The sequence below is a fragment of the Polypterus senegalus genome, chromosome 17 (genome assembly GCF_016835505.1).
Source record: "Polypterus senegalus isolate Bchr_013 chromosome 17, ASM1683550v1, whole genome shotgun sequence".
Lineage (NCBI taxonomy): Eukaryota > Metazoa > Chordata > Cladistia > Polypteriformes > Polypteridae > Polypterus > Polypterus senegalus.
Genome location: NC_053170.1, coordinates 23,124,728 through 23,137,444, shown reverse-complemented (window position 1 = coordinate 23,137,444; position 12,717 = coordinate 23,124,728).

Genomic DNA, 12,717 nt, shown 5'->3' with positions numbered 1-12,717 from the left:
CTCCCACAAGGGATAATTTCAGGTCCTGCGAGATGAGACTTTTTGTCAAGAGATTTTCACAAGTCCCGCCTTCTCCTATCAAACATTTGCAATCACGACCACAGTCCAATCACTTCTCATTTCTGTGAATGCTATTTTCAGACACCGTTCCTGTGCGCCAGGGTCAGAAATAAAAAAAAAAGAGTAGAAGAAACAGTAGAACATCGTAAAGAGGTTCAAAAACTTTGGTGTGATACACATGCAGAGCAGGTTAGAGATTATGAAAGTACTAAAATTCGAAAATCTCCAAAAACTGATAGTAAAGATCACATTAGATAGATAGAAATGAAAGGCACTATATGATAGATAGATAGATAGATAGATAGATAGATAGATAGATATGAAGAGCAATATATGATAGATAGATAGATAGATAGATAGATAGATAGATAGATAGATCAATATGAAGAGCAATATATGATAGATAGATAGATAGATAGATAGATAGATCAATATGAAGAGAAATATATGATAGATAGATGTGAAATGCACTCTATAAAAGATAGATAGATAGATAGATACTTTATTAATCCAAAGGGAAAATTCACATACTCCAGCAGCAGCACACTGATAAATAAGCAATATTAAATTAAAGAGTGATAAAAATGCAGGTAAAACAGACAATAACTTTGTATAATGTTAACGTTTGCCAAGGTAGAACTGAAGAGTCGCATAGTGTGGTGGAGGAGTGATCTCCTCAGTCTGTCAGTGGAGCAGGACGGTGACAGAGGAGATCGTTCCTTTACCACACTATGCGACTCTTCAATTCCACCTTGGCAAACGTTAACATTATACAAAGTTATTGTCTGTTTTACCTGCATTTTTATCACTCTTTAAATTAGCGCTAACAAATGGAAATTATTACTTGGTGAAATAACGGAACAGCAAAAAGAGATTGAATATATGGACGTAGGTGATATGACAGAAGTATGTACTGCAGATATTGTTTGGCTTTAAACATTAAGTCAGAGACTTCTAGATCATCTAATTTGTGTTGCCATCAGGGAAAAGTAGTGTTTCTTCCCAGTGAAGAGGCGTATCTGCGAGAATTAAAACATTTATCATTTGGTGAAAGTGAAATCCACATATTCGAGAGGCAGAAATGTGAAGTGGCTGGCACATAAGTGCCTGCCCAGGGGTTGGTGAGCGAAGAGAGCAGCGGGCAGAGCCCCCTAGTTTACACAAAAATGATTAGAGGATACATATAAACCGTAATCATTTTCTCTGTATTCCTTATTAAAAAGCCATATGGCACTAGGAAGAATGGAATTTCTGGAGCGATTTGTGTGGGTTTTCAAAGCAACTATCTTTCCTGATATACTGAAGTTAAGATCTAGATGTAATGGATGTCTGTTGTTAGTTTAGATGATTTCCAGTTTCTTTAGCATTGTCCTCTGGCACACACTTGCCAAATCATCTATATCACTCCCAATAACTTTAGCTGCATGCTTACTAATATGCCGGAGCTTTTTTAAATTATAAGTAGACGACCTTTAGAAGATCTAAGGTTATGACATGGAGTGTAGAGGGACAGCCATTCCAAAATATAGGATGGGACAAGATTAATGAATACTTTATAAACTATTAGTAGTATTTTAAAGTCGATTCTGTATAGCACAGGTAAGCAATGTAACAAAGTTAAAGCTGGTCAGATGTGCTCCGATTCTTTTATTTCAGTTGAGATTCTGGCAGCTGCATTCTGCACTAACTGTAACTGATTGATGTCTTTCTTAGATAGTCCGGTTAGGAGTGCATTACTGTAATCTAGTCAACTAAGAACAAAAGCATGAATTAATTTTTCAGAGTCTTGCAGTGTTATAAGAGGTTTAACCTTTGCTGTATTCCTTAAGTGAAAAAATGCAGTCCTAGTAATCTGGTTAATGTGTGGTTTAAAGTTTAGGACAGAGTCCATGATTACATGTAAATTCTTTACCTTGTCACACACGTGCACTTAGGAGGCAGTCAACAAGCCCTGAGTTGAGTGGAATATTGCGAGACAAGGGGTTGATTTGCAGTACTAACACCTCTCTCTCTCCGTCCATCCATCCAGTATCCAACCCAGTACATCCCAACCACAGGGTCACGGGGGTCAGCTGAAGCCAATCCCAGCCAACACAGGGCGCAAGGCAGGAAACAAACCCGGGGCAGGGTGCCAGCCCACCACAGGGCACACACACACAAACCCACACACCAAGCACACACTCGGGACAATTTAGAGTCACCAATGCACCTATCCTGCATGTCTTTGGACTGTGGGAGGAAACCCACGCAGACACAGTGAGAACATACAAACTCCACGCTCTCTCTCTCTTTCATCAGAAAAATAACTCACCTTCTGCACTTCCGGGTTCTCAAGGTGGCTTCCAAATGTCATTTTTGCTTTCTGACTCCCGATGATGACGTCACTTCTGGTGCCATCGCTATGAAGTCACTTCCGGCTCCATGTCAATGATGTCACTTCTGGCTCCCTCTGATGATGTCACTTCCGTTTGACAGTTATGATGTCATCTCCTGCCAACTCACTTCCGCCATCCATTTTTTCACTGTATAAAAATGCCATCTTTGTCATGTACCATGGTCAATTACTGTAAAGTACTTTGATCACATGTTTTTGCCTTCTTGACATTCATTGTCCATTGGACATTATACGGGGATGGTTCTTAACTCTTTTTCTCGTTGTGGAAGATTCTTGTTTTATTACAACCTCCACCTTGATTTTAAAACCAAAGGGATCAAGTTTATTTCTAATACCCTCACTAATTCCATATTTGCCAGTCTCTAAGATAAAACTCTTCACCATAAAAACGTGTTGCTCCTTAGTTAACATGACACCTGCTTGCACCAACATCTACATGAGTGCTTTGAAAAGGGTATGGAAGAAACAGCTGATTTAGGAGTTGTACAGGAGGTCTCTTTTTATGCTGTCAGTTACCATGGCAGCCTAGTAATAATGCCTCCCACCCCCCAACAACAATTGTCTGAAAGACAGTCCCACTTTCAGAGCCCCCCCACCTCGACTTGTGACACTGATATAATAAAGTTATACAATTAAAGTGACTGACTCGTAGTTCCAATGAATTGTAAAGGGAGATGAAAAACAAATCTGAATAAAGCAGGGTGAAGTCAAAACACCAGGATGCCTGACAACCACATGATCAGGCTACGTGAGGTGATGTAAAGTTTATTTTGTTCAACGCGTCTTCAAATAAAGTCTGTTTTGTATTGCATGAACAGCAGGCCTACACCAAAACAAACATATAAAAAAATGCAAAGCAATCCAATTTCTGTCAGAATGAATTTATGATGTGCACTCACAATAATAAAACTACCTTGGGGGGGTTATTGTCAGAATTTATTGCTAAGGACAGGTGGGCTTTGCTTGTTGGTAGGATTGTTAGATAATAATAATGTTCATTCAAGATCAATTACTGATGGCAGAGCAGTAATCCGCTTGAGAGTCACTGATAATCAACAAGCACACAGTCGGCGGGCAGCAGCCCGGAAAATACTTTGACCCTGTTGTGTTTCTTACCTGTGAGTCATGCTGACGCAAATCATCATGTTTTTATTGTTAATATGGTACTCTATTAAAAAGCAACTTAATCTAATTACGAAGATACATCTAAGAGAGTACAACGTCTAAGAAGGGTATTCAAATCCTTGGAAATTTTCACATTAATGTTACACAGCTCTGAATCACATATAAATTGGCTTTCTTGACTCTGATTAACAAACTCTTTAATTTCAAAGGGAAAACAGATTTCGTCAAAGTGCACCTTTGTCATCCATGACAGCTTTGAGTCCGTGTGCTCAGGTTTCTCTCACTTCTGCATACTGACATTTCTTCTCATTTTTCTTTGCCGAACTTCTCATGCTCTTTCAGGCAGCATGGAGATCCTGAGCAAACAGCCTTTGTCAAGTCCAACCACAAATTTTCATTTGGATTAAGATCTGGCCTCTGGCTCGGCCACTCCAGGACTTTCACGTTGTTGGTTTCAAGCCATTCCTGTACACCTTTGGCTTTACATTTGTGGTTGTTGTCTAGCTGGAACACAAGTCTTCTCCCAAACTGCAGCAGGTTTTCCTCCAGGATTTCCCCATAGTTTCCCTACATTTATTTTCCCTTCAGAAGCCTCCCAGGGCCTGCTGCAGACAAGCCTGATGCTGTCCCCACCATACTTAGTATTCAGTATGGTATTCAGATATGGCCAAAAAGCTCCGTTTATCTCTCATCAAGCCATAGAATCTTCTTCCAGCTGAGTTTGGGGTCTCCATGTGCCTTCTGCTATGATACCTAGTGTATTTTTGATCTTTAACACGCTCCCATGGAGCTACAACTGGTGAAACACCTGGGCCTACTGGCCTCCCTTTTTTTCTTGCTAATTACTCAGTTGGCCTGCTCTACCACATTTACAGCTCTGCCATACTCTTACCATTTCTTCATGACTGATTTAACTGCATATTTAGTGACTTGGAGATGTCCTTGTCTCCATCCCCTGGCTTGTATTTTTCACTCTTCCTTTCATGGAGTTGCTTGGCCTGTTCTTTTTTCTTCGTTGTGTAGGCTAGGGCACCGTCCTGACTCACCTCAAGTTGTCCTTTCCATTTATGCTACAATCAAGTGAAATGCAGACAGGTGTTCTCCATTGAACTAACATATTCTAAAGCCAATTGGCTACACCAGTGATTAATTAAGGGTCGTAATAGTAAAGGGCTGAATATTTATGAGTTCAGTTATGTTGTGTTTTATAACTCTGGCTAAACTTGACAAAAGCTGCTCACACAAGCTCCACGACAGCTAACAGAGCCTGAGCAGTACTGCCAAAAAGAATGAGAAGAAATGACAGAGCTGATAGAGAGAAATAGACCCGCGCCAGGGCCGTTCTTAGCAGTTTGGGGGCCCTACGCGATTCAAAAATTTGCAGGCCCCGGATGTGCAGGCCCCGCATGGGGGTGGGTCTGAGGGGGCAGAGCACCCCCGAAGCTCAGTAAGGTGTTCTAATAAAACATCCGGAAAACGCCTTAGATGACCAGTAACTGATCCACGTTGTGCAATGGTTTATCCAGACTGAGCGATCGCTATTTATACATTCCCAGTCCCATGGCCACGCCCCCGATTCCCTGCCTGCTGCCCCCTGCTCCTACCCTTCCCCTCCGAATTCAACTCAGAACGATAAAATTTAGGATGAGGAGGGTATCGTGACACATGAGGGACTGGCACAGAACGCTGCAGTGCCAGGGGCATGACAGGGGCCCCAGGCCCACAGCCCGACAAAAAAAGAAAAGAAATTGTAAGTCGGGGCCGGGTCAGGGCCCTAGTCGGATGCGTAGTTCACGTATACCTAAGAACGTCCCTGCCCGCGCACACAGACTCTCAAGGCTGTCATGGCTGCCAAAGGTGCACCTACTAAACACTGAATATTAATGAGATTGATTATGTTGTGTTTTAGATGTGTAATTCATTTAGACCACTTTGTAGTGCCGTCTTCACTTTGACATTATGGAGTATTTTATTGTTGATCGCTATGAAAAAGGGCCAAATTCAATCCACTGTGATCCAATGGTGTATCACAATAAAATGTGAGAACTTCCAAGCCCACTGTAGGCACTGCAGACCATTCCCTTCATGCCTCAGGCCTCATGTATCTACCTGTCTACTTACTGCATCTACTGCAGTCAAACTGAGAAGCATTGAAAGGTAAGAGCCAATCCTGGATGACTCTCTGTGGTAATCTGCCTGCCCAGGTATTACCAAAGAGAGAAAACATTTGCTTTTTAAGAAAACAGAAAAGAAAATGGCATTTACCTCTCATGTATAGCAGAAAAGAAAATAAGACGATGATTTCACTAGTGTTTCAGTACAACTTCAGCTGCCCACTGCTCAAATAAAAGAAAACAGGGGTGAAACTTTTAGTGTACTGCGAAAAGGAAAATGGGATCCCCCTTCTTCTTCTTTTTCTTTCGGCTGCTCCCATTAGGGGTTGCCACAGTGGATCATCTTCTTCCATATCTTTCTGTCCTCTGCATCTTGCTCTGTCACACCCATCACCTGTATGTCCTCTCTCAGAACATCCATAAACCTTCTCTTAGGCCTTCCTTCTTTCCTCTTCCCTGGCAGCTCTGTCTTTAACATCCTTTTTCCAATATACCCAGCATCTCTCCTCTGCACATGTCCAAACCAACGCAATCTTGTCTCTCTGATTTTGTCTCCCAACCGTACAACTTGAGCTGACCCTCTAATGTCCTCATTTCTAATCCTGTCCATCCTTGTTACACCCAATGCAAATCTTAGCATCTTTAACTCTGCCACCTCCAGCTCTGTCTCCTGCTTTCTGGTCAGTGCCACCGTCTCCAACCCATATAACAGCTGGTCTCACTACCGTCCTGTAGACCTTCCCTTTCACTCTTGCTGATACCCGTCTATCACAAATCACTCCTGACACTCTTCTCCACCCATTCCATCCTGCCTGCACTCTCATCTTCACCTCTCTTCCACAATCCCCATTACTTTGTACTGTTAAACCCAAGAATTTAAACTCACCCACCTTTGCCAACTCTACTCCCTCCATCCTCACCATTCCTCTGACCTCCCTCTCTTTTACACACATGTATTCTGTCTTGTTCCTACTGACCTTCATTCCTCTCCTCTCTAGACCATATCTCCACCTCTCCAGGGTCTCCTCAACCTGCTCTGTACTCTCGCTACAGATCACAATGTCATCAGCAAACATCATAGCCCACGGGGACTCCTGTCTAATCTCGTCTGTCAACCTGTCCATCACCATTGCAAATAAGAAAGAACTCAGAGCCGATCCCTGATGCAATCCCAACTCCACGTTGAATGCATTCATCACTCCTACTGCAGACCTCACCACGGTCACACTTCCCTCGTACATATCCTGTACAACTCTTATGTACTTCTCTGCCACTCCCGACTTCCTCATATAATACCACAGCTCTTCTTGACGCACCCTATCATATGCTTTCTCCAGGTCCACAAAGACGCAATGCAGCTCTTTCTGGTCTTCTCTATACTTCTCCATTAAAACCCTTAGAGCAAACATTGCCTCTATGATAGATAGATAGATAGATAGATAGATAGATAGATAGATAGATAGATAGATAGATAGATAGATAGATAGATAGATAGATACTTTATTAATCCCAAGGGGAAATTCACATATTCCAGCAGCAGCATACTGATAAAAAAAAACAATATTAAATTAAAGAGTAATAACAATGCAGGTATATCAGACAATAACTTTGTATAATGTTAACGTTTACCCCCGAGGGTGGAACTGAAGAGTCGCAAAGTGTGGGGGAGAAACGATCTCCTCAGCCTGTCAATGGAGCAAGACGGTGACAGTAGTCAGTGGCTGAAGCTACTCCTCTGTCTGGAGATGATCCTGTTCAGTGGATGCAGTGGATTCTCCATGATTGACAGGAGTCTGCTCAGTGCCCGTCGCTCTGCCATGGATGTCAAACTGTCCAGCTCCGTGCCTACAATAGAGCCTGCCTTCCTCACCAGTTTGTCCAGGCATGAGGCGTCCATCTTCTTTATGCTGACTCCTCAGCACACCACCGCGTAGAAGAGGGTGCTCGCCACAACCGTCTGGTAGAACATCTGCAGCATCTTACTGCAGATGTTGAAGGATGCCAACCTTCTCAGAAAGTATAGTCGGCTCTGACCTTTCTTACATAGAGCATCAGTATTGGCAGTCCAGTCCAATTTATCATCCAGCTGCACTCCCAGGTATTTATAGGTCTGCACCCTCTGCACACAGTCACCTCTGATGATCACGGGGTCCATGAGGGGCCTGGGCCTCCTAAAATCCACCACCAGCTCCTTGGTTTTGCTGGTGTTCAGATGTAGGTGGTTTGAGTCTCACCATTTAACATTTAACTGATGAGAGAGAGAGAGGTGTTATTATCGTGTATCAACCCCTTGTCTTGCGATATTTCACTCACCTCTGGGCTAGTTGACTGCCTCCTAAGCGCACATGTGTGACAATACATTATTGTTTTTCATTTCTTTTTCATTTGGGGACTTACAATACTCATTGTAGATATTAGACAGTTTGATTTTCTTTGGGACATTGCTTCTGTGTTGTGTGTGTCAGTTGCGGTGAGGACTGTGTAACAAAGTCCGCCTGATACAATTTTCCGTGTAACTGTAAATAAAACCCACTTTTGTTTTTGCAGTATGACCTTTTTTTTGGTCTCTGCCTCCATGTCTAACACCTCTCATTTCTCATCCTGATTGGTTCCAAATTACAACACACCCAGTATGGATTGTGGTGCCATCTTTCTTACCTAATACACCGGCTGTCTCAGACTCACAACTATTCAGTCCTATACCCACATCCATACTCTGCCATGCCAGTTTGGTTCAAAGACATCAATCCAAATACAGTGGAACCTCGGGTCACGACCGTAATTCATTCCAAAACTCTGGTCACGACCCAATTTGGTCGTGATCCAAAGTAATTTCCCCCATAGGATTGTATGTAAATGCTGAATACTGGACCGTACGAGCTGTATGTAAATATATATTTTTAAAAGATTTTTAAGCACAAAAATAGTTAATTATACCATAGAATGCACAGTGTAATAGTAAACTAAATGTAAAAACATTGAATAACACTGAGAAGGCCTTGAACAGAGAAAAGTAACCTTGCAGGAGTTCACACTACAGCCTTACAAACTGCTCGAGGTAAACACTATTTTTTAATGAGTTTTAAGCACAGGGAAAAAAATGAAAATTTGAAAAATCCTTATTTTATACAAAAACTAACCATAAACAACCAAGAAAACTAACCTTGCATGAGTCAAGTTCTGTCATGAAGGAAGTGAGGAGGAACTGGGTGGAGAGGAGATTACAGTTTTGAGGTAAAGTCCCTCTGCGCGATGCACGTCTGACCGAGAACAATGTACTGTGGAGAGACTGAACACGTGTGGAAATCATCGGCGCGTACAAACTTGAAGGGAAACGAAATAGAGTACAAAGAAACGAAATAGAGTACAAAGAGTTCACAGCGAATGCACAGGGAGAGACTGAACACGTGTGGAAATCATCGGCGCGTACGAACTTGAAGGGAAACGAAATAGAGTACAAAGAAACGAAATAGAGTACAAAGAGTTCACAACGAATGCACAGGGAGAGACTGAACACGTGTGGAAATCATCGGCGTGTACGAACCGGAAGGGGAACGAAATAGAGTACAAAGAAACGAAATAGAGTACAAAGAGTTCACAGCGAATGCACAGGGAGAGACTGAACACGTGTGGAAATCACCGGCGTGTACGAACTTGAAGGGAAACGAAATAGAGTACAAAGAGTTCACAGCGAATGCACAGGGAGAGACTGAACACGTGTGGAAATCATCGGCGCGTATGAACTGGAAGGGAAGCTGGCTTGTTCGTCACCCGAGTGTGTGGTTGTGAACAGATGCAAAAGTTTGGTGAACTTTTTGGTTGTAACCAGATTCGTACGTGTTCTGAGATGTTCGTGACCCGAGGTTCCACTGTAATGGGATGTAAGAGGGAGTCAGAGAGAACCCGTAGGAACACATGGAGAAACCTCATATGCAGAGGTGGACCTGCCATTAGGGTACACTCTGGGGGCTGTGACATCAAGGGACCTTTTTACTAATACGATGAAACAATGGATTACCCAAATGATCGAGGGGGCCCTCTCCTCTTACTCAATGAAATGACTGAGTATCCGTTGGAGTGACAAAGCGATTGAGTGAGAAATACTGCACTGCATTAACTCTTTCAGCGTGGGTGTCGACTTGTTTTGACACATAGGGTTGAGGTTGACGTCCAGGGGTACAGGGCAGTAATCAGCTGTAAACATCGACAAAACCCACTGTTATGTTATATTTTGGCTTTATTTGCTTGCAGTGTGAAGCTTGCAGAATGTGTTACACTGGTGCCGCTGTTTCAGGTGTCCATCACTGCATACTGCGACCGCTGCCACTACAGCTGCTCAGCCACTGCCAGCTGCATGAAGATAGGCTCGGCCAGCTGCCTTCACCCAGCTGTCACATTGGCCACAGAATGCATCAACAGACGCCTGAAACAGCAGCAGCAGTGTAGCACATTCTGGAAGCAATGAATTGTGTCAAGGCACTCAATTGGCTTCTTCTAGCGTTACCATACCTTGCAGAATTGTGCCGTGTAATAATAGGTATGTGAAGTCATATAATGTAGCGGCTCATGGAACATAAAACATAGAGACATTTGTCATAAATAAGTATTTGATGCTGATTTATATGTGAAACCATTGCTTTGTCTGCTTTCAGGAAAACAGTTTTTTTTTGGAAAAAATATTCAGCTTTGGGCCAAAACAGACCAAAAAAAAAAATTAGCCCTCAAAGAGTTAAACAACCAGGGGTCCACATGCAGCATTTTTAAAAGTATCATCAGCTGTCTTATAAGGAACTAAGTCACCCAAGGGCCTGTGGAGGTCTGAATTTGGCTTTGCTCATACGGATAATGAAACGACTAGGCTTGGATTTCAACCACATCTCCCAGAGCTGTAAGCCAGCAGCTCACACCGCTCTGCCATTGGGCTCTTATTAATTAAGACTCATTTTATTGTGATCTGTCTTTAACAGCAAAAACAGACTGGACGGAGCGAAACTCTTTTATGAGGTTCTTCCTTCTTGGCATACACTTTTATGATTTCACAAGCACGGCAAGGCCCCAGTTGTCGCTCAGACATGCTGTTTCATTTCACGTCATCGGGAGCACATGCCCACTGTGCTTTGGTTGCATTTGCTTGAAGCACATGCCAAATATCATCAAGTAAACTTGAAGAGTCAACAACAGGAAGAAAATGTTTAACTTCTGCTTTATCTTCATTACTGGACAAAGGAACTTTACAACAAAAAAAGTAAATCTTTGGATTGTTCACTGGAAATGTGCAGACTGGAGTCAAACATCAGCAGCGCCACCACTGATAACAGAAGACAAATATGAAGGAAGTGTATTTTATTAGCGTATTTTGGTGTAAAAAAATAAATGCTTTCAGTCAGTCATTGTCCAACCCGCTATATCCTAACACAGGGTCACAGGGGTCTGCTGGAGCCAATCCCAGCCAGCACAGGGCACAAGGCAGGACCAAACCCTGGACAGGGCACACACACACACCAAGCACAATTTCGGATCACCAATGCACCCAACCTGCATGTCTTTGGACTGAGGGAGAAAACCCACGCAGATACCGGGAGGCCATGCAAACTCCACGCAGGGAGGACCCAGGAAGTGAACCCAAGTATCCAGACTGCGAGGCAGCAGCACTACCACTGCACCACCATGTAAATACTTTCAAAATAAGGACAACCCAAATAGTTTTTTTTCAAAACAGATTTTTTTTTAAACAGTCATAAAGAATGGGGAACTGAACCTCATTATTTCCCTAAGAAAAGGAAAAATGGTTAAAATATACAGCATGTTCAAAGTTTCATCTGGACCTGTACTCAAAATGGCCTGGTTGTTTCCCAAAGCTGTCAGCCCCGACTCACAGCGTCATCCTGACCAGGTCACTTACCTCGCCAGTGCCCACATAGTGAAAAAAAAAAACAAAAGCAGAAAACTTATCATACCTGTAAATCAGGCAGGGTGCCCCCTAGTGCATTAATCATTGGATTTTAAAGCACAAGTCTGCCATTTCAACACCAGTCATTGTCACTCTATGACTGTAAAATGAATCATTTAACTTGCCAAGGCCCATAAATGTTCTGTAATTTTAAAAGCAGGCAGTGTGCCCCATATTGGTTAACACTTTAATCTTTAAAAGACAAGAATGCCAGGTCATTCCCAGTTAATAACTTCCTTAAACAAATTACTTAACCTGCAAGTGTCCACAATGTAAAAATATGTAAATACAGTCAGTGCACCTGTACATTGGGTAATGCACCCCCCTATTGTTTAAAGCATTAAACATTAAAAGATAAAGGTGGCAGGCCATTCCCAATCAAGAACTCTGTCAATACCAGTAAGTACATTTCTTCACCTGCCAGTGTCCACAATGTAGAAATATGGATATAGAGCTACTGTATATTAGGCAGTGTGCCCAAACTGCTCAAAACACTAATCTATCAAAGACTAAGGTGCCAGGCCTCTCCTAGTATGCTAGTGAGTAAATCAGTACAAATAGTACAAAACATGATTTCTCAAAACACATTTTTTAAACAATCATAAAGAATGGGGAACTGAAGCTCATTATTTCCCTAAGAAAAAGAAAAAATATTAAAATTTATATTAAAGCTTTAAATGGACCTGTACTCAAACTGGCCTGGTAGTTTCCCAAAGCTGTCAGCCCTGACTCACAGCGTCATCCTGACCAGGTCACGTAACTCGCCAGTCCCCGCATAGTGGAAAATATAAAGCAGAAAACATACCACACCTGTAAATTAAGCAGGGCGCCCCCTAGTGCATTAATCATTGGATTTTAATGCACAAGCCTGCCATTTCAACACCAGTCACTGACACTATATAATCATACAATGAACCATTTAACTTGCCAAGGTCCATACATTTTCTGTAATTTTAAAAGCAGTCAGTGTGCCCCCTACTGGTTAACACTTTAAACTTTAAAGACAAGAAAGGCCTGGTCATTTCCAGTTAAACACCTCCTGTGTACCCAAGAGCATATTACTTAACCTGCCA